Source organism: Bos indicus x Bos taurus, chromosome 3 (genome assembly GCF_003369695.1).
Source record: "Bos indicus x Bos taurus breed Angus x Brahman F1 hybrid chromosome 3, Bos_hybrid_MaternalHap_v2.0, whole genome shotgun sequence".
Lineage (NCBI taxonomy): Eukaryota > Metazoa > Chordata > Mammalia > Artiodactyla > Bovidae > Bos > Bos indicus x Bos taurus.
Genome location: NC_040078.1, coordinates 100,247,868 through 100,274,705, shown reverse-complemented (window position 1 = coordinate 100,274,705; position 26,838 = coordinate 100,247,868). Strand labels below are relative to the sequence as shown.

The following is a 26,838-nucleotide window of genomic DNA, read 5'->3' as shown; positions in this document are numbered from 1 at the left end:
GTTCACTGCTATGCTGTTTACAGTAGAAGTTCCAGACCTAGGGATAATGGAAATAGAGCAGGCTTGGATCCATAGGAAGCCATTGCTGCCTGGATTTGATAATCTACAAGCCTTGTCTTTGGGCAATAAAAAGGTACCAAAGTAGTGAAACAGTATAGCATTAAACCAAATAAGACAGGTCTGTTCCATTTGAGTTTGTCTACTTGCTTATAGTTTAGTGTGTCTTTGGAGAGTGATTCTGAGGATGAATGAGGAATAGTTGTTTGAGCACCCTAAGAATCGAGTGATTCTGAAGCTGATCTGTGTCCTTGAGATAAGGGTCTCACTTTATCAGACTCACTCAGACCCAGCTATTCAGTGTGCTCATGACCCTCTTCCAAGAATCAGTAGAATTCTCAAATACTGTACTAACTCTAATATGAGAAGACACCAGCAAGAGCACGGGGAGACCCAGGGAACTAGACCTACTTGGCTTTTAAAGCCAGATTTCTCATTGTGCATAGGGACTTTTCCCTCAGAATGAACTGGGCTAGGTGTTAGCTCAGATAGTGCATTCTAACCATGAACTTTGTAAAAACTCAGCATATATCTGACTTGGACTTTTCATCATGTAGAAATTAATTTAGCACTTGCAAACCTTGAACATAGTATCACAACTGTAATGTGAACGCCAGGCAGTAATCACTACTTGCAGCTTCTCTCTGATATGATTATCTCTTTATTTAGATTGCTGACAGAATTTAGGACTAGATTTTTCCCTACTCAGAGACTTTGATCGAGAACATCACCTGGCCTTTTCAGCCTGTCTGGGTCTGCGGGCTCTAGCTTTATGTTAATACATATAACATGCTTGCTGCTGCTGCTAAGTCGCTTCAGTCGTGTCCGACTCTGTGCGACTCCATAGACGGCAGCCGACCAGGCTCCCCAGTACTCCATAAATGTTAGCTATCATCATCATCGCTCTTAAATACTGCAGAAAATCTAAGTAGGCCTCAGATCCGGGAGGAAGAACTGATGTAAAAGCCCAGTTCATGACTGTGGACTCTGCATTTAACCAAATGTAGAGAAAGATCAAACTTCATATTGGATTAATTCTAAAATCTTATACATCCTGATATTTGGATCCACAGAATATTCTAAGACTCTTTATTTTCACTTTAAAGTCTGGAATATGTTGAATAGTATGGGGTCTGTTGATTTGAAAGTAGGTTCATTTCATACAGTTTAGTTCAATATTAAATATTTACTAGGTGACAGAGGATGAGATGGTTGGATGGCATCACTGACATGAGTTTGACCAAACTCAGGGACATAGTGAAGCTGGCTTGCTACAGTTCATGGGGTCACAAACAGTTGGACATGACTTAGAAACTGAACAACAACAGCATATATAACTAGATTATAACTATAGTAAGGTCAATTAAGTAGGCACTTAGCCATTCTGGGAGTGGAACCTTTCTAGTTCATTGTGATTTTTTTTTTTCTTTTAAGTAATAAACCTGTTTTAGAGCAGTTTTAGATTCATGGTAAAACTGAGTGGATTGTACAGAGTTCCCATATACCCTATCCCCACACATGTAACCACCTTCAGCACCATCAATATCCAGCACCAGATTAGTACATTTGTTACAACTGTTGAACCTGCATTGTCACATTATTATTACCCAAAACCCGTAGTTTACATTAGGGTTCACTCTTCGTGTGCATTATATGAGTTTATTTATTTATTTATTTATTTTTATATGAGTTTTGACAAATGTATAGTGACATGTATCTATCATTGTAGTATCATGCAGAGTAGTTTTACTGCCCTAAAATCCTCTGTGTCCCATCTGTTCATCACTCTGTACCCCAGCTCCTGATATCCACTAATCTTTTCACTGTCTCCATAGTTTTGCCTTTTCCAAAATGTCATGTAATTGGAATCATACGGTATGTAGCCTCTTCAGATTGGTTCATTTCTCTTCAGTTCAGTTCAGGTCAGTCGCTCAGTCATGTCCGACTCTTTGCGACCCCATCAATCGCAGCACGCCAGGTCTCCCTGTCCATCACCATCTCCCGGAGTTCACTCAGACTCACGTCCATTGAGTCAGTGATGCCATCCAGCCATCTCATCCTCTGTTGTCCCCTTCTCCTCCTGCCCCCAATCCCTCCCAGCATCAGAGTCTTTTCCAGTGAGTCAACTCTTAGCATGAGGTGGCCAAAGTACTGGAGTTTCAGCTTTAGCATCATTCCTTCCAAAGAAATCCCAGGGCTGATCTCTTTCAGAATGGACTGGTTGGATCTCCTTGCAGTCCAAGGGACTCTCAAGAGTCTTCTCCAACACCACAGTTCAAAAACATCAATTCTTCGGTGCTCAGCCTTCTTCACAGTCCAACTGTCACATCCATACATGACCACAGGAAAAACCATAGCCTTGACTAGATGGACCTTTATTGGCAAAGTAATGTCTCTGCTTTTGAATATGCTATCTAGGTTGGTCATAACTTTCCTTCCAAGGAGTAAGCGTCTTTTAATTTCATGGCCGCAGTCACCATCTGCAGTGATTTTGGAGCCCCCAAAAAATAAAGTCTGACACTGTTTCCACTGTTTCCCCATCTATTTCCCATGAATAATATGCATTTAGCTTTCTTCCATATCTTATCATGGTTTGACAGCTCATTTCTTTTTAGTGCTGAATAATAATATTCCATTGTCTGGATATACCACTCTCACTCACAGGTTTTCATGTGTACATAAATTTTCAGTTCATTTGGTTAAATACCAAGGAGGGTGATTGCTAGATTGTATGGTTAGGGATAGTTTTATAAAGTGGCTGAACCATTTTGACATTCCCACCAGCAACAAATGAGAATTTTAGTTGCTCTACAGAAACTTTCCAACTTTCGGTATTGTCAGTGTTTTTTAATTTGGCCATTCTAATCCATTTATAATAGTACCTTGTTGTTTCAATTTGCGTATCCCTAGTGATACATGGTCGGAGAAGGCGATGGCACCCACTCCAGTACTCTTGCCTGGAAAATCCCATGGATGGAGGAGCCTAGTAGGCTGTAGTTCATGGAGTCGCGAAGAGTCGGACACAACTGAGTGACTTCACTTTCACTTTTCCCTTTCATGCATTGGAGAAGGAAATGGCAACCCACTCCGGTGTTCTTGCCTGGAGAATCCCAGGGACGGGGGGGGAGCCTCGTGGGCTGCCATCTCTGGGGTTGCACAGAGTCAGACACGACTGAAGCGACTTAGCAGCAGCAGCAGTGATACATGGTATTGAGGATTTTTTCATATGCTTACTTGCCGTCTATGTATCTTCATTGATGATGTGTCTGTTCACATCTTTTGCCTGCTTTTCAATCAGGTTGTTTATTTTCTTATTGTTGAGTTTTAAGTGTTTTTTTTGTATGTTTTGGATAACAGTCCTTTATCCAAAGGACTGTTGCAAGTATTAATATTTGTAGCTTGCTTTCTCCTCTTGGAGAGTAGAAGTTTTTCATTTTACCCTAGACCAGCTTATCAATTATTTCTTTCATGGATTGTACATCTGGTATTGCATCTAAAATGTCATTGTCCTGTCTCAGGTCATCAAGGTGTTGTCCTACATTATATTCTAGGAGTGTGGTTTTGTGTCTTATGATTAGGTCTGTGATCCATTTTGAATTAATTTTTATCAAGATTTGCATCTATTCTTTTTTTTCAGGTGGCTGTCCAGTCATTATAGCACTGTTTGTTAGGAAGAATGTCTTTTTTCTATTGTATTACTTTTGCTCCTTTGTCAAGCATTAGTTAATTACATTTTCCTGGGCCTGTTTCTGGCTCTATTCTATTCAATTAATCTATTTGTTCTTCCTCTAACATCACACAGTTTTGACCACTGTAGCTTTAGAGTAGGTCTTGAGTTTGGTAATATCAGTCTTCCAACTCTGTTCTTCTTCAGTATTGAGTTGGATATTCTGGATCTTTTGCCTCTGCATATAACTTTAGAATCAGTTTCTCCATCCATAAAATAATTTGCTGAGACTTTGATTGTGTTTGTATTGAATCTACAGATCAAGTTGGGAAGAACTGACATCTTGACAGTGTTGAGTCTTCCTATCCGTGAATGTGGAAACTCTCTACATTTAAGTAGTTCTTCTTTGATATCTTTCATCTGAGTTTTTAAATTTTCCTCATGTAGATCTTGTACATTTATAACTTGTTAGATTTATACCTAATTATTTCATTTTGGGGGTGCTAATGTGATTGGTAATATTTTTAATTTCAAATTCCACTTGTTCATTGATGGTATAAAGTGTTGACTTTTGTACATTAACCTTGTATCCTGCAACTTTGATACAATCATTTACTTGTTTCAGAAGGATTTTTGTTGATTTTTTCCCCCAGATTTTCTTCACAGGCCGTTATGTCATCTGCGAACAAAGACAGTTTATATACTTTCTTCCTTCCCAATCTGTATACTTTTTAATTCCTTTTTTTAGCTTACTATATTAGCTGGAACTTCCAGTATGATGTTGAAAAGCAGTGGTGAGAAGGTATAGGCACGCCATTTTTCTTATTTTGGCAGAAAAGCCTGAAGTTTCTTATCATTAAGTATCAGTGTTAGCTGTACTTTTTTGTAGATGTTCTTTATCAAATTGAGGAACTTCCCTTCAATTCCTAATTTATTGAAAGATTTTTTTATAGATGGATTTTAGACTTTGTCAAATGCTTTTTCTGATCTGTTGATACAATCATTTGATTTTGTTCCTTTAGCTATTGGTATAATGGTTTACATTAATTGATTTTCAAATATTGAACTAGCCTTGCATACCTAGGATTAAAACCCTCTTAGTTATGGTGTATAATTCTTTTTATGCATTGTTGGATTGGATTTGTTAATATTTTGCAGAGGATTTTATTTCCATGTTCATGAGAGATACTGGTCTTTAGTGTTCCTTTCTTATAATGTCTTTGCCTGGTTTTGGTGTTTGGGTAACGATGGCCTCATAGAATAAGTTAGAAAGTATTCCCTCCACTTGTGTCTTCTTGAAAAGATTGTGGAGAATTGGTATAATTTCTTTTTGAATGTTTGATGGAATTCACAAGTGAACCTATCTGGGACCCGCTGCTTTTGGTTTTAGAAGATTACTAATTATTGATTAAGTTTTTAATAGATATAAGCCTATCCAGATTGTCTGTTTTTTCTTGTGTGAGATTTGGCAGGTTTTGTCTTTAAGTCATTGGTGTATTTAAATCTGGGTATCAAATTTGTGGGCATAGAGTTGTGCATAATATTCCTTTCTTATCCTCTTAATGGCCATGGAATCTGTAGTAATACAGCATCTGTTCTGATGTTAGTGACTTGTGTCTTCTCTATTTTTTCCCTTAGTTAGCCTGGTTAGAGGCATGTCCATTTTGTGGATCTTATCAAAGAACCAGTTTTTGGTTTTGTTGATTTTCTCTATTGATTTCCTGTTTCCAATTTCATTGATTTCTGCTCCAGTATTTTTTCTTTTCATCTGCTTATGTTAAATTTAATTTGCTCTTTTTCTGGCTTCTTAAGGTGGAGGCTGAGGTGATTAATCTTAAATCTTCCTTGATTAATTAATTAATCAAGATTCAATTTTTTTTTTTTTTGGCTACAGCACGCAGCATGGGCATGTAGGATTTTAGTTCTCTAACCAGAGATTGAATGCATGCTCCCTGCATTGGAAACATGGAATCTTGATCACTGGACTGCCAGAGAAGTCCCAAAATTCAATTTTTAAAGGTTATACTCCATTTACAGTTACTATGAAATATTGTCTATATTACCCCGTGTTGTACAATACATCCTTGTAGCATATCTTTTTTTTTTTAAATTCAGCCACATCATGCATCATAAGGGGTTTTAATTCCCCTACCAGGGATCAAACCCATGTTCCCTGCAGTGGAGGCCCAGAGTCTTAACCACGGATTGCCAGGGAAATCCCTCTTGTAGCCTGTCTTATTTCCAGTAGTATGTACCTCATGCTCCCTTGCCCCATTGCCCAAACTTGATAAGTTGTATTTTCATTTTTATTTACTTAAAAATACTTTAAATTTTCTGTTGAGATTTCTTCTTTGACCTATGTGTTATTTTGAACTGTGTTGTTTAATCTTCAAATATTTGGGGGTTTTCCCAATTGTCTTTCTGTTTATTGATTATTTAGTTTAATTCTGCTGTGATCTGAAAGCAGATGGGTGAATTCTCTTCAATTAAATTTATTGTTATTGTTGTTCAGTCGAAAAGTCATGTCTGACTTTTCGCACCCCAAGGACTGCAGCACACTAGGCCTCCCTGTCCCTTACCATCTCCTGAAATTTCCCCAAGTTCATGTCCATTGAGTCAGTGATGCTGTCTAACCATCTCATACTCTGCTGTCATCTTTTCCTTTTGCCTTCAATCTTTTCCAGCATCAGGGTGTTTTCCAATGAGCCTGCTCTTTGCATCAGGTGGCCAAAGTATTGTAGCTTCAGCTTTAACATCAGTCCTTCCAATGAATATTCAGGGTTGATTTCATTTAGGATTGACTGGTTTGAGCTCCTTGTTGTCAAGGAACTCTGAAGAGTCTTCTCCAGCACCATAGTTCAAAAGCATCAATTCTCAGTGCGCAGTCTTCTTTATGGTCCAGTTCTCACATCCGTACATGACTACTGGAAAAACCATAGCTTTGACTAGACAGACCTTTGTTGGCAAAAAGTGTTGTCTCTGCTTTTTAATACACTGTCTAGGTTTGTCATAGCTTTCCTTCCAAGAAACAAGCGTCTTCTAATTTCATGGCTACAATCACCATCCTCAGTGATGCTGGATCCCAAGAAGAGAAAATCTGTCACTGCTTCCACTTTTTCCCCCTTCTCTTTGCCATGAATGATGGGACTGGATGCCATGATCTTAGTTTTTTAATGTTGAGTTTTAAGCCAGCTTTATCATTCTCCTCTTTCACCCTCATCAAGAAGCTCTTATAGTTCCTCTTTGCCTTCTGCCATTTCAGGGTATCATTTGCATATCTGAGGTTGCTGATATTTCTCTTGGCAATCTTGATTCCAGCTTGTAAGTCATCCAGCCTGGCATTTTGCATGATGTACTCTGCATGTAAGTTAAATAAACAGGGTAACAAAATACAGCCTTGTCGTACTCCTTTCCCAATTTTGAATCAGTCACTTGTTTCATGAAAGGTTCTAACTGTTGCTTCTTGACTCACATACAGGTTTCTCAGGAGACTGGTAAGATGGTCTGCTATTCCCATCTCTTTAAGAATTGTCTCCAGTTTGTGGTGATCCACACAGTCAAAGGCTTTAGCATAGTCAATGAAGCAGAAGTAGATGTTTTTCTGGAATTCCCTTGCTTTCTCTATGATCCAACAAATGTTGGCAATTTGATCTCTGGTTCCTCTGCCTTTTCTAAACCCAGCTTGTACATCTGGAAGTTCTCGATTCAAATACTGTTGAAGCCTAATTTGAAGGATTTTGAGTATTACCTTGCTAGCCCGTGAAATGAGTGCAATTGTCTTGTAGTTTGAACATTCTTTAGCACTGCTTTTCCTTGGGATTGGGTTTTCCCAAACTGTCTGAAATGTACTTACTTCCACATTGTTTTGATTAGTGTTAGTAGATCTCTTACTCTATCCATTTGCTTTTAATTTACATGTGCCTTTATATTTTAAAAGGTTTCCTTGTAAAACTACACTTAGTTGGGTCTTGTTTTTATTTTTTTTTAATCTATGTGCCAGTCTCAATTTTTTTAATTTAGACTATAAACCTATATGCAGGTCAGGAAACAACAGTTAGAACTAACTGGACATGGAACAACAGACTGGTTCCAAATAGGAAAAGGAGTACGTCAAGGCTGTATATTGGTGTATATTGTCACCCTGCTTATTTAACTTATATGCAGAGTACATCATGAGAAACGCTGAGCTGGAAGAAGCACAAGCTGGAATCAAGATTGCCGGGAGAAATATCAATAACCTCAGATATGCAGATGACACCACCCTTCTGGCAGAAAGTGAAGAGGAACTCAAAAGCCTCTTGATGAAAGTGAAAGTGGAGAGTGAAAAAGTTGGCTTAAAGCTCAACATTCAGAAAATGAAGATCATGGCATCTGGTCCCATCACTTCATGGGAAATAGATGGGGAAACAGCAGAAATAGTGTCAGACTTTATTTTTGGGGGCTCCAAAATCACGGCAGATGGTGACTGCAGCCATGAAATTAAAAGACGCTTACTCCTTGGAAGGAAAGTTATGACCAACCTAGATAGCATATTGAAAAGCAGAGACATTATTTTGCCAACAAAGGTCCATCTAGTCAAGGCTATGGTTTTTCCTGTGGTCATGTATGGATGTGAGAGTTGGACTGTGAAGAAGGCTGAGCGCCGAAGAATTGATGCTTTTGAACTGTGGTGTTGGAGAAGATTCTTGAGAGTCCCTTGGACTGCAAGGAGATCCAACCAGTCCATCCTAAAGATCAGTCCTCGGTGTTCCCCAGAAAGGACTGATGCTAAAGCTGAAACTCCAATACTTTGGCCACCTCATGCGAAGAGTTGACTCATTGGAAAAGACCCTGATGCTGGGAGGGATTGGGGGCAGGAGGAGAAGGGGACGACAGAGGATGAGATGGCTGGATGGCATCACCAACTCGATGGACATGAGTTTGAGTGAACTCCGAGAATTGGTGATAGACAGGGAGGCCTGGCGTGCTGTGATTTGTGGGGTCGCAAAGAGTTGGACACGACTGAGTAACTGAACTGAACTGATAAACATTGAAGGTGATTATTGATATAGTTGGGCTTCCCAGGTGGTGCTAGTGGTGAAGAACCTTCCTGCCAATGCAGAAGATGTAAGAGATGTCGGTTTGATCCCTGGGTCGGGAAAATCCCCTGGAGGAGGGCATGGCAACCCACTCCAGTATTCCTGCCTGGAGAATCCCATGGACAGAGTAGCCTGGTGGTCCATATGGTCGCAAAGAGTCAGACACAACTGAGCGGTTTAGCACACTCGTGTTGATATAGTTGTTATAATTGTTCAGTCGCTCAGTCGTGTCCAGTTCTTTGTGACCCCATGAACTGTAGCAATGCCAGGTTTCCCTGTGCTTCATCTCCTGGAGCTTGCTCAAACTCATGTCCATTGAGTTGGTGATACCATCCAACCATCTCATCTTCTGTCACCCGCTTCCCTTCCCGCCTTCATCTTTCCCAGCATCAGGGTCTTTTCTAATGAGTCGGCTCTTTGCAGTGGAGCTTCAGCTTCAGCATCAGTCCTTCCATTGAATATTCAGGATTCGATTTCCTTTAGGATTGATTGGTTTGATCTCCTTGCAGTCTAAAGGACTCTCAAAAGTCTCCAACACCACAGTTCAAAAGCAGCAGTTCTTTGGTGCTCAGCCTTCTTTATGGTCCAACTCTTTGATACAGTTAGATTTGTGTGTGTTAAGTCGCTCAGTTGTGTCCTACTCTCTGCGAACCCATGGACTGTCCGTGGACTTCTCCATGCAAGAATACAAGAGTGGGTTGCCATTTCCTTTTCCAGTTAGACTTGTATCTACCATTTTTGCTACTGTTTTCCATTTGTTGTCTGTGATCTTTGTTCCTATTTTTGTCTTCTACTCTTTTCTGGTTTTAATGGAGCACTTTATATGATTTATGTTTCTCTCCTTTGTTAGCATATCAGCTTTTTCTTTTTTCTGTGTCTGTGTAAGTTTTAGATTTTTCAGTGTACATTCACAACTGATCCAAATCCACTTTCAAAAAACATCATACTGATTCACAGGTAGTATAAATTCCTTATAATAACAAAATAATCCAAATTCCTCCCCTCATCCTTTGTTTCATTGCAGTCATTCATTTCACATATCCATAAGCATAAAAACATGGATAGAATGTTTTTATGGATACATAGTTAAATGCGTTTTTGCTATTATTATTTTGAACAGACTTATCTGTTAAATAAAAAATATGATATCAAGTTTTTAATTTTACCTTTACTTATTTCACCTCTAATGCTGTTCTTTTATGTAGGTCCAAGTTTCTGACCTATATCATTTTACTTCTCTTAGAACTTTTTTTTTTTTTTACCACACTGCACAGCTAGCAAGATATTAGTTCCTTGACCAGGGATTGAACCTGGGCCAGGGCAATGAAAGCTCAAAGGCCCAACCACTGGGCTACCAGGGAATTCTCTTAGAACTTTCAACATTCCTCGTAAGGCAGGTCTGTTGGCAACAAATTCCCTCAGTGTTTGACTGTCTAAGAACATCTTAGTTTCTCTTTCAACTTATGAAGAATAATATTGTAGAGTGGGAGTTTTTGTAGGTTTTTGTAGAGTGTAGGCTGGTGGGGTTTTTTCCCTCTCAGCTCCCTTGTTTATGGGATGTCTGAGAAGGAGAATATAATTCTTTTCTTCTCTGTAGATAAGATCTTTTTACCATCTGGTTTCTTTCAAGATTTTTTTCATTGTCTTTGATTTTTTTTCTAAGTTTGAATATAGTATGCTAGGTGTAGTGTTTTTTTGGCATGTAATCCTGCTTTGTGTTCTCTGAGTTTCCTGGATCTGTGGTTTGGTGTCTGACATCGATTTGGGTAAATTCTCAGTCATTATTGTTTCAAATATTTCTTCCGTTTCTTCCTGTGTCATTTCCATTACACAAGTCTTACACCTGTTGCAGTTGTTCCACAGTTCTTGGATATTCTGTTCTATTAATTTCAGCCTTTTTTTCCCTCTCTTTTTAGTTTTGGAAATTTCTAGTATCATTCCTCAAGGTCAGAGACTATTTTCTCAACTGTGTCCGTTCCACTAATGAGCCTTTCAAAGACATTCTTATTAATTTTCTTATTGATGGACCTTATAGCAGTCTGGGCCTAATTAGGAGACAGAAACCACACAGTGATTTAAACAGATGAAGTTTAATAGAATTATAAACTGTGACAATAAAAGAAGACCAGAACTGGTCCATAGCCACTGAGCAGTCAGCATGGCAGCTCTCCAGAACACTGGCACAGCAGCCAGTATCCAGGCCTGCACAGAGGGTAGGTGGCATGGAGTATATTATATCCCTCAGGAACAACATGGAAGACAAACCCTAGAGTATAAGGAGTGAACCAGGCAAGCAGAGGGCATCAGGGCACTAGTGTGGGCATGCCTGAAGCATACAGTGTCGTTTCAGGGAGGACTGTGGAAAGGTGATCACTAGGTCAGGTTCAGGATGCAAGGCTGACAGCATGTGACTATGTTAGCGCGCCCCTGCCTGTCCGCACTGCCACAGGACTGACGGAAGGTGTAGTTGCTGGGACTGCACCCTGAGCCGCTTCCTTGTACAGTGTTCCTCCAGCGCCCTCTACTGGGAAAGTTTAATGTGTTTGCCATAAATGAAATGCCTAAACAAGCAGAAGATATTAAGAAGAGATGGCAAGAATGCACAGAAGAACTATACAAAAAAGATCTTCATGACCCGAATAATCACAATGGTGTGATCACTCATCTAGAGCCAGATATCCTGGAGTGCAAAGTAGAGTGGGCCTTAGGAAACATCACTACGAACAAAGCTAGTGGAGGTGATGGAATTCCAGTTGAGCTATTTCAAATCCTAAAAGATGATGCTGTGAAAATGCTGCACTCAATATGCCAGCAAATTTGGAAAATGCAGCAGTGGCCACAGGACTGGAAAAGGTCCGTTTTCATTCCAATCCCAAAGAAAGGCAATGCCAAAGGATGTTCAAAATACCACACAATTGCACTCATCTCACCCGCTAGCAAAATAATGCTCAAAATTCTCCAAGCCAGGCTTCAACAGTACGTGAACCGAGAACTTCCTGATGTTCAGGCTGGATTTAGAAAAGGCAGAGAAATGAAAGATCAAGTTGCCAACATCCATTGGCTCACAGAACAAACAAGAGAGTTCCAGAAAAACATCTACTTCTGCTTCATTGACTACACCAAAGCCTTTGACTGTGTGGATCACAACAAACTGTGGAAAATTCTTAAAGAGATAATTTAATATTTAAATTAAATTTAATTTTTACCTGCCTCCTGAGAAATCTGTATGTAGGTCAAGAAGCAACAGTTAGAACCGGACATGGAACAATGGACCTGGTTCCAAATTGGGAAAGGAGTACATCAAGGCTGTATTTTGTCATCCTGCTTATTTAAATTAAATGCAGAGTACATCATGCGAAATGCTGGGCTGGATGAAGCACAAGCTAGAATCAAGATTGTCGGGAGAAATATCAATAACCTCAGATACGCAGATGACACCACTCTTATGGCAGAAAGTGAAAAGGAACTGAGGAGCCTCTTGATGAAAGTGAAAGAGGAGAGTGAAAAAGCTGCTTAAAACTCAACTTTCAAAAAACTAAGACCATGGCCTCCAGTCCCATCACTTTATGCAAAGAGATGGGGAAACAGTGGAAACACTGAAAGACTTTATTTCCTTGGGCTCCAAAATCACTGCAGATGGTGACTGCAGCCATGAAATTAAGACACTTGCTCCTTGGAAGGCAAGTTATGACAAACCTAGATAGAGTATTAAAAAGCAGAGACATTACTTTACCAGCAAAGGTCCGTCTAGTCAAGGCTATGGTTTTTCCAGTGGTCATGTATGGATGTGAGAGTTGGACCATAAAGAAAAGTGAGTGCCGAAGAATTGATGCTTTCGAACTGTGGTGTTGGAGCAGACTCTTGAGAGTCCCTTGGACTGCAAGGAGATCCAACCAGTGCATCCTAAAGGAGATCAGTCCTGAATATTCATTGGAAGGACTGATGCTGAAGCTGAAGCTCCAATCCTTTGGCTACCTGATGCGAAGAGCTGACTCATATGAAAAGACCCTGATGCTGGGAAAGACTGAAGGCAGGAGAAGAAGGGGATGACAGAGGATGAGATGGTTGGACGGTATTACCGACTCAATGGACATGAGTTTGAGTAAGCTCCGGTAGTTGGTGATGGACAGGGAGGCCTGGCGTGCTGCAGTCCATGGGGTCGCAAAGAGTCGGACACAACTGAGCAGCTGAACTGAACTGATAGGAATTCTCTTCTCTGTGACAGAGAAGGTATTAAAGGATGAATTTTAGAAATATCTGATTGATAACTAGCACAAATATTTAGATTGTTTTGAGTTCTTCACTATTTTAGTCAGTTTTGCAACAAACATCCTTCTTCATATTCTTTTTGTATCTATGCATCAGTCCATCTGTTCAGTCACTCAGTCATGTCTGACTCTTTGCAACCCCATGGACTGCAGCGTGCCAGTATGTATATGCATAAAGACTGTCTGAGAAAAAAAAGACTGTCTTAAAATGTGTAGGCATGAACTTGGTGAATCGAATTTTCAGAGTAAGATGAACAGGTCAGTGGGTGTATTTATATGATGTTTGTTCCATGTCATCTGATTCTAAACTGGTATAGTGGGATTAAAAGTGTGTCTTCCTTAAGCCTTCAGCCCCTGTCATGCAGGGTCAAGAGCAATCTCCAGTAACCCACTGCTCTTTACTCCCTAACACTTGCAGTCTTCCCATCTCTTATCTGTCTTGAATCCACTATGGGCTAATTTCATTATGCCTGACTGACAGGAACCCCCAGGTATTTGAGCCTTCTATCTCCTACACTCCTAGTTCTGTAAATCTCTGAGCATTTCCTGTTCTGACCTTTTTTCTCATCCCTCTCTGACTCTGAGGACTTCCAGTGTACCGTTTGGACTCAGTCCATCAGTCTAGTTCTAATGAACTCCTGGGGAAGAGGCAAGGGTTAGAATACTGGCTGTCTGCTGCCCTCTTACCCGTCCCCTGACCTCTGATCAGTGGGCCTGGAAGGGAGAGTAGATGTTCTTGTCTGTTCAGTATTGTCCCTCTCTTCTTCCTAGTGCCCCAAAACTTTGAATCTCATACCATTAAATACTATCACTTATCATTAAATACCATCATTGCAGCTGTAAATATCTTAGTTCTTGACTCACTTTTACTCTTCAGTTCTAACTCCTCTGTTATTCTTGATAGTTTGAATACACATATGTTGAGGTTCTTTTTAGTTCTTAGGACTTTCAGTTCTTTGAACCTATCTTCCAATGAGTTTCTCCTCCAAACTTCCTTGGTCACATATGCCCTGTACTATATATTTAGACTTTGTTTCCATAATTTTAGTTTCCTCCTTCCTTCTCTCCAAGTACTAACCCAGTCTTTCTCCTATGCCATCAGAAGTATCCCCCCAAAATCAGTCATTTGATTCCAGGACCTCAGGTCCTTGGAACCCTTAAATATGTTACGTTTGAGATGCCTTTTAGGCACTGGCATGGGCATGTCAATATATTAATCTTGACTTCAAGAGAGAAGTAGGGCTGGAGAGTGCCTGGCAGAGAATATGAGGAGCCGGCAGGGTACTACCCCATGTTTAAGGCCCAGTGGTACAAAGGGGAGGGTGAAAGCAAGCAGTCATTACTTGCGAAAGCTGCCAGGAAAGCTGTGTCCACGGGGACAGTCAAGTTTCACCTAATTTGTTAAGGGCTATACTAAATATATGTCCAGGATGTATGGAAATACAAAAGTAAAGATATGCTGGCATTTTTAAAAGACCAGTTAGAGGCCCTGGCCATTGTCAAGATGTAAGCAAGGGAGTAGTACTAGAAGGGAAAAGTTATGTGGTCAGATCAGCAGGAATTACAACTAATTGTCTCCAGATTTCCTGTTCAGATGATTAATGAGTGATGATACCCTTAAATGAAATTGAAGAGAATAATAGATTTAGGGGAAGGAGAAAGAAGATCCCAGAAAGAAATCCATATATATGTGGCCACTTGATATATGACAGCGGCAACGTTGGGACAATTGGACATTCATATGGGGAAACTGAAAGACTTAGCTCTTACTTCACAAAAATCAGTTCCAGGTGAATGGTAAAAGTTTTTTTCAGCTTCTGTAAATATAATTAATAAATAAAATGGTAAGATATTTAAAGTGCACATATGAAAATTTGATATACATAAATTGTATATTTAAATGTGAAAACCAAAACACTAAACTTTTAGAAGATATACAGTAGAACATATTTATTTTTTAAAAAGGACAGAAAGAGAATTGGTAATACATACAGGGAGTTTTTTGTAAAGGACATAAAAAGATAGTATGATTAGAAAATGGCCAAGGGACTTAAACAGATAGTTCACAAAAGCAATCTAAATGGCCAATAAATATGTGAAAAGATACTTTAATCTCATTGGTTATTATGGAAATGCAAAATAAAATCACAATGAAATACCATTCTATTACTGTCAAACATGGCTTAAATTAAAATGACAGAACTAGGTGTAGATAAGTATATGAAACAATGGGAGCTCTTAAGCATTACTGGTGGAACCATACATTGGTAATCTATTTTGCAAAACCAGTTTGGCATTTTCTTAGGTGAAGTTTAAAAACAAACTAGAGCGCAAAAGGTCACATATTGTATGATTCCATTTCTATGAAATGTCCAGAATGGGTGATTCCATAGAAACACAAAGTAGATTAGTGATTGCCAGAGTCTTGGGAGTGAGGGGAATGAGGAAAGTTGCAGTTTCTTTTTTGAGTCATAAAAATGTTCTGAAAGTAGATAGTGGTGATGTTTGCACAACTTTGTGAATGTACTAAAACTGCTACACTGTGCACTTGAAAAGGAATTTTATTACATGTGAATTGTATCCTTTTTTTTTTTTTGGCCACACCACGCAACTTGTGGGATCTTAATTCCTCAACCAGGGATCAAACCTGGGCTGGCAGTGGAAGAACAGAGTCCTAATCACTGGACCACCAGGGAATTCCCTATATCTCAACTTTTTTAATCGAGAAAAACTAAACTCAGGTATTAAGGATGCCTATTTAGTTGGTAAAGCTGTAAAGAAATGATTCCCATAAAAGTCAGGGTGTTTACCTTTAATGGAAAAAGGGAGGTGCTTTGACTGGAAAGGTTGACTAGAAGAAGGCATTCTGGAAGATGGCATCATTAACCTGGATGGTATCTATATAGGTGCTTGCTATATAATTATATTACTTTATTACTAGTTAAACTGTGTAAATGAAGCAACTGGTTCAAGGTCAGCTGATTGCACTGTCAACTGAAAAAAATGCACAATGTGAGAGTTGTGAGTTAAGTTTTATTTGGGGCAAAATGAGGACTGCAGCCCAGGAAATAACATCTCAGATAGCTTGGATATACTGCTCCAAAGAGATGGGGGAGAAAGGTCAGTATATATGTGATTTTGGTGAAGCAGGGAAAACATGCAACCAAGCACATATTTTTGCAGAAGTTTTCTGCTAGTCTTGTTAAAGTTACTGCTGGTCGTGAGGAACAGTCATCACCATGAAGGATTTTAGTGCTTTTCTAGATATGAGGAGAAACTGGAGCATGAACTGGACTCATAAAATTTTCTCTTGAAAATACCTAACTATATGAAGACCTGTTCTGCCAGTTTTTCCCAGAACACAGATTGCCTCGTTTCTGATCTCCACCCTGAATTCCTCTCGGGGGGTGTTGATGATCAGCAGCTGCAGTGGCTCATACTTTGGTCCTTGTAGAGATAGATGGCAAGTGCCAATTTGTAGGTAACAGCTCCCAGTTCTATTTATCTTTCATTATAACTTGTTTCTCTGGGATGGATGATTGCTTGTCTTCTAACTATTTCTTCCAACTGCTTGGTGAAGTTGAAAAAACCTGCTTCTTGGGCTGCTGGGTTTTCTATCAGATTTTTTGTCCTTGTTGAGCAATTTCTGGCTGTTTTCAAGGATAAGTTACTCTCAATGATGTAATTTTTTCCCCCTAGAGCCAGAATTGTGGATGTAAGTCAATAAGAAGAATCAATTTAATTATTTTCTTCAAAATGTTCGCATCTTGATCTTCCCTCAAAAGAAGACCAATTCAAATTATATTGATTTTATTCTGTCATAGTCTTCATACTAGTGATTTTTGGTCTCTTGGTAAAATGAATATTGGAAAGTAGAGAAAAAGGCACAAACATTTTAGACCTTAGCTTCTATATAATAAATAATTTCTATGGTCTTTATCCCAGGTTCCTGGCACAGAGCTTCTAAAAACCTTGGAATTTTCTGAGAAAGTCTTATGCCAGTGAAGTAACTCAGGTGGCCCACTAGATAGCTCCAGGATGGAGTCTTGTCTCCAGGAAGACCAACCACATAAATAGAGAGTTGGAACTTTGGTTCAGCCCAACCTCATGAGGAGGGGAAGGAGCTGGAGATTGAGTTCATTGTTTAGCCAGTGATTTAATCAATTGTTCTTACGTAGTGAAACTCCAATGAAAACTGTAGACACCAAATCTCATAGTAGCGTTTCCTGGTTGGTGAACACATTTATTGTGCCAGGAAGCAGGACACACCCAGATTCCACGAGGAGGGTGCACAGGAGCTCTTCGTTCCTTTCCTGACTTCACCTGTGTGCATCCTCTCTAATAAAACTGTAATAATGAATATGACACTTTCTGAGTTCTGTGAGTTGTTCTAGTGAATTATTGTAGCTGGAAGGAAGGCAGGCATGAAAACCTCCAGATTTGTAGGCAGTAGGTCAGAAGTACAGGTACCTCCCTCCTCCCAAGATAAATGGCTGGTATAGAAAGTGAGGCAGTCTTATTAAGGACTTTGCCCTTAACCTGTTGGGTCTGTACTAACTCTTTGAGGTTGGTGTCAGAATTGAAGTACATGCAGTTGGTGTCAGAATAGTATCTTTTTTGAAAAATATGTTGGAGCCTGGCCATTTGGGAGGAATACTTGTTATAATCAGTTTATTATTTCATCAGCTTCCAGGTGGTAGGAATCCATTGTTATTTACCCATGAAACAGGGATGCTTTTTGCCAGAGATTATAGTCTTAACACGTAGAGGCCTGATTTTGGATATATCCTGGCAACTACTCCCATAACTTGCAAGCCATTTCCGTTCTGTGATCTTGGCAATGTTTGGTATATAAGACATTAAATTGTGAACCAACTCTAAAATGTTCTAATGAACAGATGTGTAAACCTTGGTGGTGGTGGTGATGGTGGTGGTGGTGGTGGTGGTTTAGTTGCCAAGTCGTGTCTGACTCCTGCGACCCCATGGACTATAGCCCACTAGGCTCGTCTGTCCATGGAATTTTCCAGGCGAGAGTACTGGAGTGGATTGCCATTTCCTTCTCCAGGGGATCTTCCCGACCCAGGAATTGAACATGGGTCTCCTGCATTGCTTCCCTGGTAGCTCAGACAGTAAAGCATCTGCCTACAATGCAGGAGACCCAGGTTCGATCCCTGGGTCGGGAAGATCCCCTGGAGAAGGAAATGGCACCCCACTCCAGTACTCTTGCCTGGAAAATCTCATGGACTGAGGAGCCTGGTAGGCTACAGTCCATGGGGTCGCAAAGAGTCGGACACGGCTGAGCGACTTCACTTCACTTCTGCATTGCAGGCAGATTCTTTACCGACTGACCTATGAAAGAATGATAAATTAATAAGTACTTACCTCACTGACACTGAAACAAAGATGTATACCATATGGTGCCCTTAATTCTGGTAAATGCCATCAAGTGTTCAAATATAGGCAACCAGAGGAGAAAGAGGACATACATAGTTCAGGTTAAATAGGTTTTCTTAGTTTTTTAATTGATTTATTCAGTTATCTTTGTGATTTCCTTTATTCTGGGTTTCATTTGCTCTTCTTTTTCTAATTTCTTAAGATAAAAACTGAGGTCATTGAACTGAATTTTCTTTTTCTAAAAATATTTATTTATTTGGCTGCGTCCAATCTTAATTCCATCCTGCAGGATCTTTCCTTGCAGCTAATGGACTCTCTAATTGTGTCATGGGCTCAGTAGTTGTGGCACATAGGCTTGGTTGCTCCATGCGTGTGGGATCTTAGTTCTCCGACCAGGGATCGAACCCGCATCCCCTGCATTGCAAGGCAGATTTTTAACCTCTGGACCACCAGGGAAGGCCCTCATTCTTTTCTAGTACAGGTATTTATTTAGTGATATGTTTTTCTTGCTATCAAACTGCTTTAACTGATATATTTTCATTTTTATTTAGTTTAAATACTTTTCTAGTTTCCTTTTGCATTTCTGCTTTGATTTACAAGTTATTCTGAAGTGTGTTGTTTAGTTTCCAAATATTTGGAAATTCTCCAGAGGTCTTTCTATTATTGATTTCTAATTAAATTTCATTATGCTCACAGACCATACTTTGTATGTCTTGAATTCTTTAAAATTTATTGGATCTTCTTGTTTTATGGGCCAGAATATGATCTTAGTAAATGTTCCATGTTTACTTGAAGAGTGTGTTTGGTAATGTTCTTTAAGTGTCAGTTAGGTCAAGTTGGTTGATGTGTGCTCAGGTGCTCAGTCGTACCTGAGTCTTTGCAGCCCCATGGACTGTAGCCCACCAGGCTTCTCTGGTCATGAAATTTTCCAGGCAAGAATACTGGAGTGGGGTGCCATTTCCTCTTCCAGGGGATCTTCCCGACCAAGGGATAGAACCCATGTCTCTTGCATCTCCTGCATTGGCAGGCAGATTCTTTACTACTACCCCTTGCTGATCTATAAATTTCCACTCAAATGATGAAAACTTGGCTCCAACCACCCATTATTCATATATATTTAGTTTTTCAATTCCACTGTACACAGTAGGACTGTCAGAATTGTTTTCCCCATACTCCCATGGGAAGCATCTTTATAGACTAGAGTATATATATCTAGTTCCTTTTGCCTTCAGACTCCATTCATTTTCCATCTTTTTATGACTTGATAACTGATTTCTTTTTAGTGCTGAATAATTTCATTGTCTATGTGTACCGCAGTTGTATTCACCCACTTACTAAAGGATACATTGGCTGCTCCAAGTTTTGGCACTTATCAGTAAAGCTGCTCTCAGCTTCTGTGTGCAAGTTTTTATGTGGACAGGAAGTTTTCTACTCAACTGAGTAATTACTTAGGAATACAGTTGCTGGATTATACAATAAGACTGTGTTTAGCATTATAAGAAATTGCCAAACTATCTTCTAAGGTGGCTATACCATTTTGCATTCCTACTAACAATGAATAAGTTCCTGTTATTCCACATCCTTATTAGTATTAGATATTGTCAGTTTTTTAGCCATTCTCATAGATGTGTATGGGTATCCCTTTATGGTTTTAATTTATGATTCCCTATGACAAATGATGTTGAGCAACTTTTCCTGTGCTCGCTTGCCATCTGTGTATCTTCATTGGTAAGATGTCTATTCAGACCTTTTTCGCCTTATAAAATTGGTTTGTTTCTTATTGTTGAGCTTAAAAGTTCTTTGTTTATTTTGGATACAAGTCTTTTGTATCCAAAATACAACATGTTTTGCAAATATTTTCTTCCAGTCTATGGTTTATCTTTTTTATTCTCTTAGCAGTGTGTTTTGCAGAGCAGCTTTTTATTTTAATGCAGTCCAATTTATTAATTTTATTCATTGATCATGCTTTTGGTTTCATATCTTAAGAATTCATCACCAAAGGCAGGGTCACTTCCTTTTCCCCTATGTATCTTGTAGAAGTTTGATAGTTTTGTGCTTTATATTTAGGCAGATGTTACATTAGGATCATTTATGTGATCCATGTTGAATTAGTTTTTGTGAAAGGTTGTGTCTAGATGATTCTTCTGTGGGTTTTGTTTTGTTTTTTTGCATACAGACATCTGATTGTTCTAGCACCATTCATGGAAAAAAACTATCTTTTCTCTGTTGAATTGACTAAGCTCCTTTGTCATAGATCAGTTGAATATAGTTGCATTTCTTTATCTCTGGGTGCTCTGTTCTGTTCCATTATCTATGTGTCTGTTCTTTCACCAATACCACACTAACATTTAAAAAAAAAAAAACAACACAGATTTCTTTTATTGGATTTTCTGGTCTTTTTTACAGAAAAAAGTTACATGTATTCCATTATATATTGCAATTATTTTTTAAGTAAATAAATTAAGACTTTTAGTTGGAGTTTCAATATCAAACTCTCAAAAATTAATGGAATGAATATACAGAGAAGTAGAAGGATATAGTAGACCTGAAAAGCACTATTAACCAATTCAACATAATTAAGACTTACACAATTTTCACACAACAGTAGGATACAAATTCTATTCAAGTTCCCATAGACTATGAACTAGGAGACGCTGGAATGTATCCAGAGGCATAAAACAAGGTGCAGACATTTCATAGTCTAAAGGTATTGAAATCATAGAATCTGTTCTCTCATCACTATGGGATAATGTTAGAAGTCAATATCAAAAGATAGTTGAAAACTACCAACGTATTTTCAAGTGCAACGTGACATTTCCCAAGAGAAATCTTTGACTTAGCCATTGAAAGCCTCAATGAAGTTAGAAGACTGAAAAAAACAGAGGATGATTGCAGAGAAGAAAGCATTTCATGAGAGATTAATTCAAAGTGAGAAATTAATATCAAACATACTCTAAAAAAATCCCATGTATTTGGAAATAAATATCCACTTTTAAATAATGAATGTATCTAAGAAGTCATAACAAGGAAAATAGAAAATATTTGTAATAGAATAATAATCAAAAGAGAATTTACTAGAATTTGTTGCATACAGCTGGAACTGCTCAGTGCAATTAAATATAATGTGGGCTCTTTTTTTTTTTTTAGTGACTTTTTTTTTTTAATTTTTAAATTTTTAAAAAAATTTATTTATTTTAATTGGAGGCTAATTACTTTACAGTATTGTATTGGTTTTGCCATATATCAACATGAATCTGCCACGGGTGTACACATGCTCCCCATCATGAACCCTGCTTCCACCTCCCTCCCCGTACCATCCCTCTGGGTCATCCCAGTGCACCAGCCCCAAGCATCCTGTATCATGCATTGAACCTGGACTGGAGATTTGTTTCATATATGATATTATACATGTTTCAATGACATTCTCCCAAATCATCCCACCCTCTCCCTCTCCCACAGAGTCCAAAAGACTGTTCTATACATCTGTGTCTCTTTTGCTGTCTCGCATACTGAGTTATCATTACCATCTTTCTAAATTCCATATATATGTGTTAGTATACTGTATTGGTGTTTTTCTTTCTGGCTTACTTCATTCTGTATAATAGGCTCCAGTTTCATCCCCCTCATTAGAACTGATTCAAATGTATTCTTTTTAATGGCTGAGTAATACTCCATTGTGTATATGTAGCACAGCTTTCTTATCCATTCATCTGCTGATGGACATCTAGGTTGCTTCCATGTCCTGGCTATTATAAACAGTGCTGTGATGAACATTGGGGTGCACGTGTCTCTTTCAATTCTGGTTTCCTTGGTGTATATGCCCAGTAGTGGGATTGCTGGGTCATAAGGCAGTTCTATTTCCAGTTTTTTAAGGAATCTCCACACTGTTCTCCATAGTGGCTGTACTAGTTTGCATTCCCACCAACAGTGTAAGAGGGTTCCCTTTTCTCCATACCCTCTCCAACATTTATTGCTTGTAATCTCTATCTTTTAATTGGTGCCTTGTAGCTGAGTTAGTAAAGAATCTGCCTGCAATGCAGGAGACCTAGGTTTGATTCCTGGGTCGGGAAGATCCCCTGGAGAAGGAAATGGTAACCCACTCCAGTATTCTTGCTTGGAGAATCCCATGGACAGAGGAGCCTGGCAGGCTATAGTCCATGGGGTCGTAAGAGTTGGACATGACTTAGTGACTAAACCACCACCACCAACACCAACACCATACTATTTCATTTACTATTGTTGTTGATAATGTTTTGGTTTAAATCTGTCATCTTCCTATTTATTTTCTTATTGTACCATCTGTTTTTTTCTTTATTTGTTCTTTCATTTGGGACTGAGTGTTTTTTAATTTTATTTTACATCCTCTATTGGCTTATGAGCTATAACTCTTTGTTATTTAGTAGTTGGATTAGCATGTATAATATATATTTTTATCACAATATTAAACCACTTCACATGTAGCATAAAAATAATACTATTCCATTTCTACCCTCCCAGCCTTTATACTGTCTTCAACCTTTTTATTTTCATATATGATGTAAATTTCACATTACCTTGTTATTTTTGTTTAAACATTATTTTTTAAAGACATTTAAATAATAAGAAAAAAATCTTAGATATTTTCCCATGTAGTTAACATTTCCAGTGTTCTTCACTCTTTCGTGTAGATCCATATTCCATCTGGTATTATTCTCCTTGTGCCTAAAGGACATTTTGAAACTATTTCTTGTAGTGCAGTCTTCTGTTGAGGATTTTGTTTGGCTTTTTTAATCTGAAAATATCTTTATTTCATCTTTTTTTTTAAGAATATTTTCACTGGTGCAGTGACTTTTGACACTAACTGCCCAGAATTGGGCAGAACTTAGGTTATGGCCACAGTCCTCCACAAAACTGTCGTTACTTTAGACATCACTTGCATGATTGGCAGTTCCCAGGCCACTCATAATTCTCACCAACTGGATACAAGTTCAGGGCTCCCACTGCCTCCTCAGATTTAATAATTTGCTAGAATGACTTGCAGAAATCATAAAAGAACTATATTTACAAATACAGTTTTATTATAGCAAAAAAGATATATTAAGAACCAGCTAAAAATAGAGACACTTAAGGTGAAGTCTGGGAGGGTCCCCTGTGTGAAGTTTCTGGTGCCTCTCTCCATGAAGTCCAGATGCTTCACTCTCCTGGCATACTCATGTGTAGCAATATGCAGAGTATTACTAACCAGGAACACTCATCAGAGCTTTGGTGTCCATAGTGCTTACTAGAGTTTCATTATGTAAGTAAGCATGATTGACTAATTCATCAGCTATGTGATTGAACTCAGTCTCTTGCACCCCTGGAGGCCAGAGTAATATCAAATGGCTTAAGCTTCAGCTCTCTGTTCTCTTGGTTCCTCATCTTATTTGCATAAACTGTCTGGCCCCACCATAAATAAAGAAGACACTCCTATCACCTGGGAAATTGCAAAGATTTAGAGGCACATTCCTAGGAACTGGGGACAAATGCCACCAGGTTCTTTATTACACAGTAGCTGGGTATAGAATTCCAGGTTGGTAGGATTTGTGTTTTTTCCCATAATTTAAAGATGTTATTTCATTATCCTTTTGCATTATTTTTGGTCAGAAATCTACTATAATCCTTATCTTTATTCCTGTCTAAACATGTCTTTCCTACCCCCCTCAATCTGCCTCCCAACTACTTTTAAGAATTTTCTTTTTATCATGAGTTTTGAGCAATATGATTGTAATGTGCTTTGGTATATATTTCTTCCTCTTTCTCTTAGAGATTCTTAGATAAAATGGGTTTATAGTTTTTTCCATCAAATTTAGAAAACCATCAGCCATTATTTCTTTTTTTTTTTAATTTTATTTTATTTTTAAACTTTACATAATTGTATTAGTTTTGCCAAATATCAAAATGAATCCACCACAGGTATACATGTGTTCCCCATCCTGAACCCTCCTCCCTCCTCCCTCCCCATACCATCCCTCTGGGTCATCCCAGTGCTCTAGCCCCATGCATCCAGTATCGTGCATCGAACCTGGACTGGCATGTCGTTTCATACATGATATTTTACATGCTTCAATGCCATTCTCCCAAATCTTCCACCCTCTCCCTCTCCCACAGAGTCCATAAGACTGTTCTATACATCAGTGTCTCTTTTGCTGTCTCATACACAGGGTTATTGTTACCATCTTTCTAAATTCCATATATATGCGTTAGTATACTGTAATGGTGTTTTTCCTTCTGGCTTACTTCACTCTGTATAATAGGCTCCAGTTTCATCCACCTCATTAGAACTGATTCAAATGTATTCTTTTTAATGGCTGAGTAATACTCCATTGTGTATATGTACCACAGCTTTCTTATCCATTCATCTGGTGATGGACATCTAGGTTGCTTCCATGTCCTGGCTATTATAAACAGTGCTGCAATGAACAACCATTATTTCTTCAAATATGTTTTCTGCATCCTCCACTCTCTTATCCTTTAAGGATTATTATTCTGCTTGAAGTTGTCACACACCTCAGTGATGTGCTGGTTTTTATTATTGTTGTTATTTACAACTTTTTTTCCTCTTAGTGTTAGGCATTTCTGACATGTGTGTGTTCTGTGAATCCCTAGCTTTGCTGTGAGCTCCTGGAAGATTCTTCGTGTTCTTTTCAATAACCATCACCACACCCGGTCCTTGGAAGACTGGCCATTGTTTGTAGGATACTCATGTTCAGGGCCTTGAGGCTTTAGATTGGTGGTTTGGGGAACCAACAAAGGGCATCTAGCTTTACATGTCAGGGATCAAACTGAGGGCACTTGTTAATCTCTGAGATGACACTATTTAAAAAGAATTTTATATATATAGTTTTTTAGACCTTGATAATTCTGAGGAGGCCTGATTCTTTTTAAGTCCTACCTAAGGAAACAGCTATTCTAAATCACTTTTCTCACACCCTGGTGACATGTGCTAGCCAGGAGGTAGGATAAACCATAAGAGGTAGCCCTCAACACCCAGAAAACCCAGAGTTGGTACTGAGTTGCGAGCAGATCTACTGCATAAGGTTGTGCACCTCACTGGGGCTCCCTGGCAAGGGGATGAGTAGAAGCTGAAAATGCCTTTTCTTCATTAGTTCTCCTAAAGAGAGTGCCTTTATATAATTGATATAGAGGTACTGCACAGGGTAGGGAGCCGTTGTTTGAGAGACTGATTTGTCTAAGATCAGTACTGTGCTTAGTCATTCAGTTGTGTCTGACTTTTTGCGACCCCATGAACTATAGCCTGCCAGGCTCCTCTGTCCTTGGGGATTCTCCAGGCAAGAATACTGGAATGGGTTGCCATGCCCTCCTCCAGGGGATCTTCCCAATATTGCAGGTCTTCCACATTGCAGGTGGGTTCTTTACTGTCTCAGCCACCCAGAAGATCAGTACAGAAAGACATTGAGTGCTATCCATGCCTGTTGAATGGAGATAATAAACTCATGGGCAGCTTCATGGCACTTTGGAACATCATACCCTTTACAAAAAATAAATTGTCCAAGAAGAAACCAGGGCCTGCTGAATTATTAGGTCCCTGGGTAGCTGCTGTTTCTCATAGCTAGTGTGGGTTCATAGAGGTGAGCACAGAAGTGGGGTGGTGGGGAGGGACTGGCTGAGTGATCAGCACATCATGGAGTGTGGTGCTTATTTCAACATGGTTTTTTGGGTAGAGACATGTTGACAGCTTCTCCTAAATAGCAGCCCCCAGCTGGCAATTGGACCACAGAAGTATGGCAGGCTTAGATTTGGCAATCATGGTCCTTAGCACTAAGGTAAGTACAGTTGTTGTTGTTTTTTTTCAATTTATTTTAATTGGAGGCTAATTACTTTACAATATTGTGGTGGTTTTTGCCATACATTCACATGAATCAGCCATGGGTGTACATATGTTCCCCATCCCTCCCCATCCCATCCCTCAGGGTCATCCCAGTGCACCAGCCCTGAGCGCCCTGTCTCATGCATCAGACCTGGACTGGTGATCTGTTTCACATATGATAATATACATGTTTCAATGCTATTCTCTTCAATCATCCCACCCTTGCCTTCTCCCACAGAGTCCAAAAGTCTGTTCTTTGCATCTGTGTCTATTTCGCTGTCTCGCATATAAGGTCATTGTTACCGTCTTTCTAAATTCCATATATATGCATTAATATACTGTATTGGTGTTTTTTCTTTCTGACTTACTTCTCTCTGTATAATAGGCTCCAGTTTCATCCACCTCATTAGAACTGATTTAAATGCATCCTTTTTAATGGCTGAGTAGTATTCCATTGTGTATATATACCACAGTTTTCTTATCCATTTGTCTGCTGATGGACATCTAGGTTGCTTCCATGTCCTGGCT

General features: G+C 39.0%; 1 protein-coding gene across 7 annotated transcripts in view; it reads left to right on the top strand.

Moving 5' to 3' along the window:
- Nucleotides 1-26,838, top strand: part of MAST2 (microtubule associated serine/threonine kinase 2) — a 207,100-nt gene that overhangs the window by 145,502 nt on the left and 34,760 nt on the right. The window lies entirely within an intron of this gene.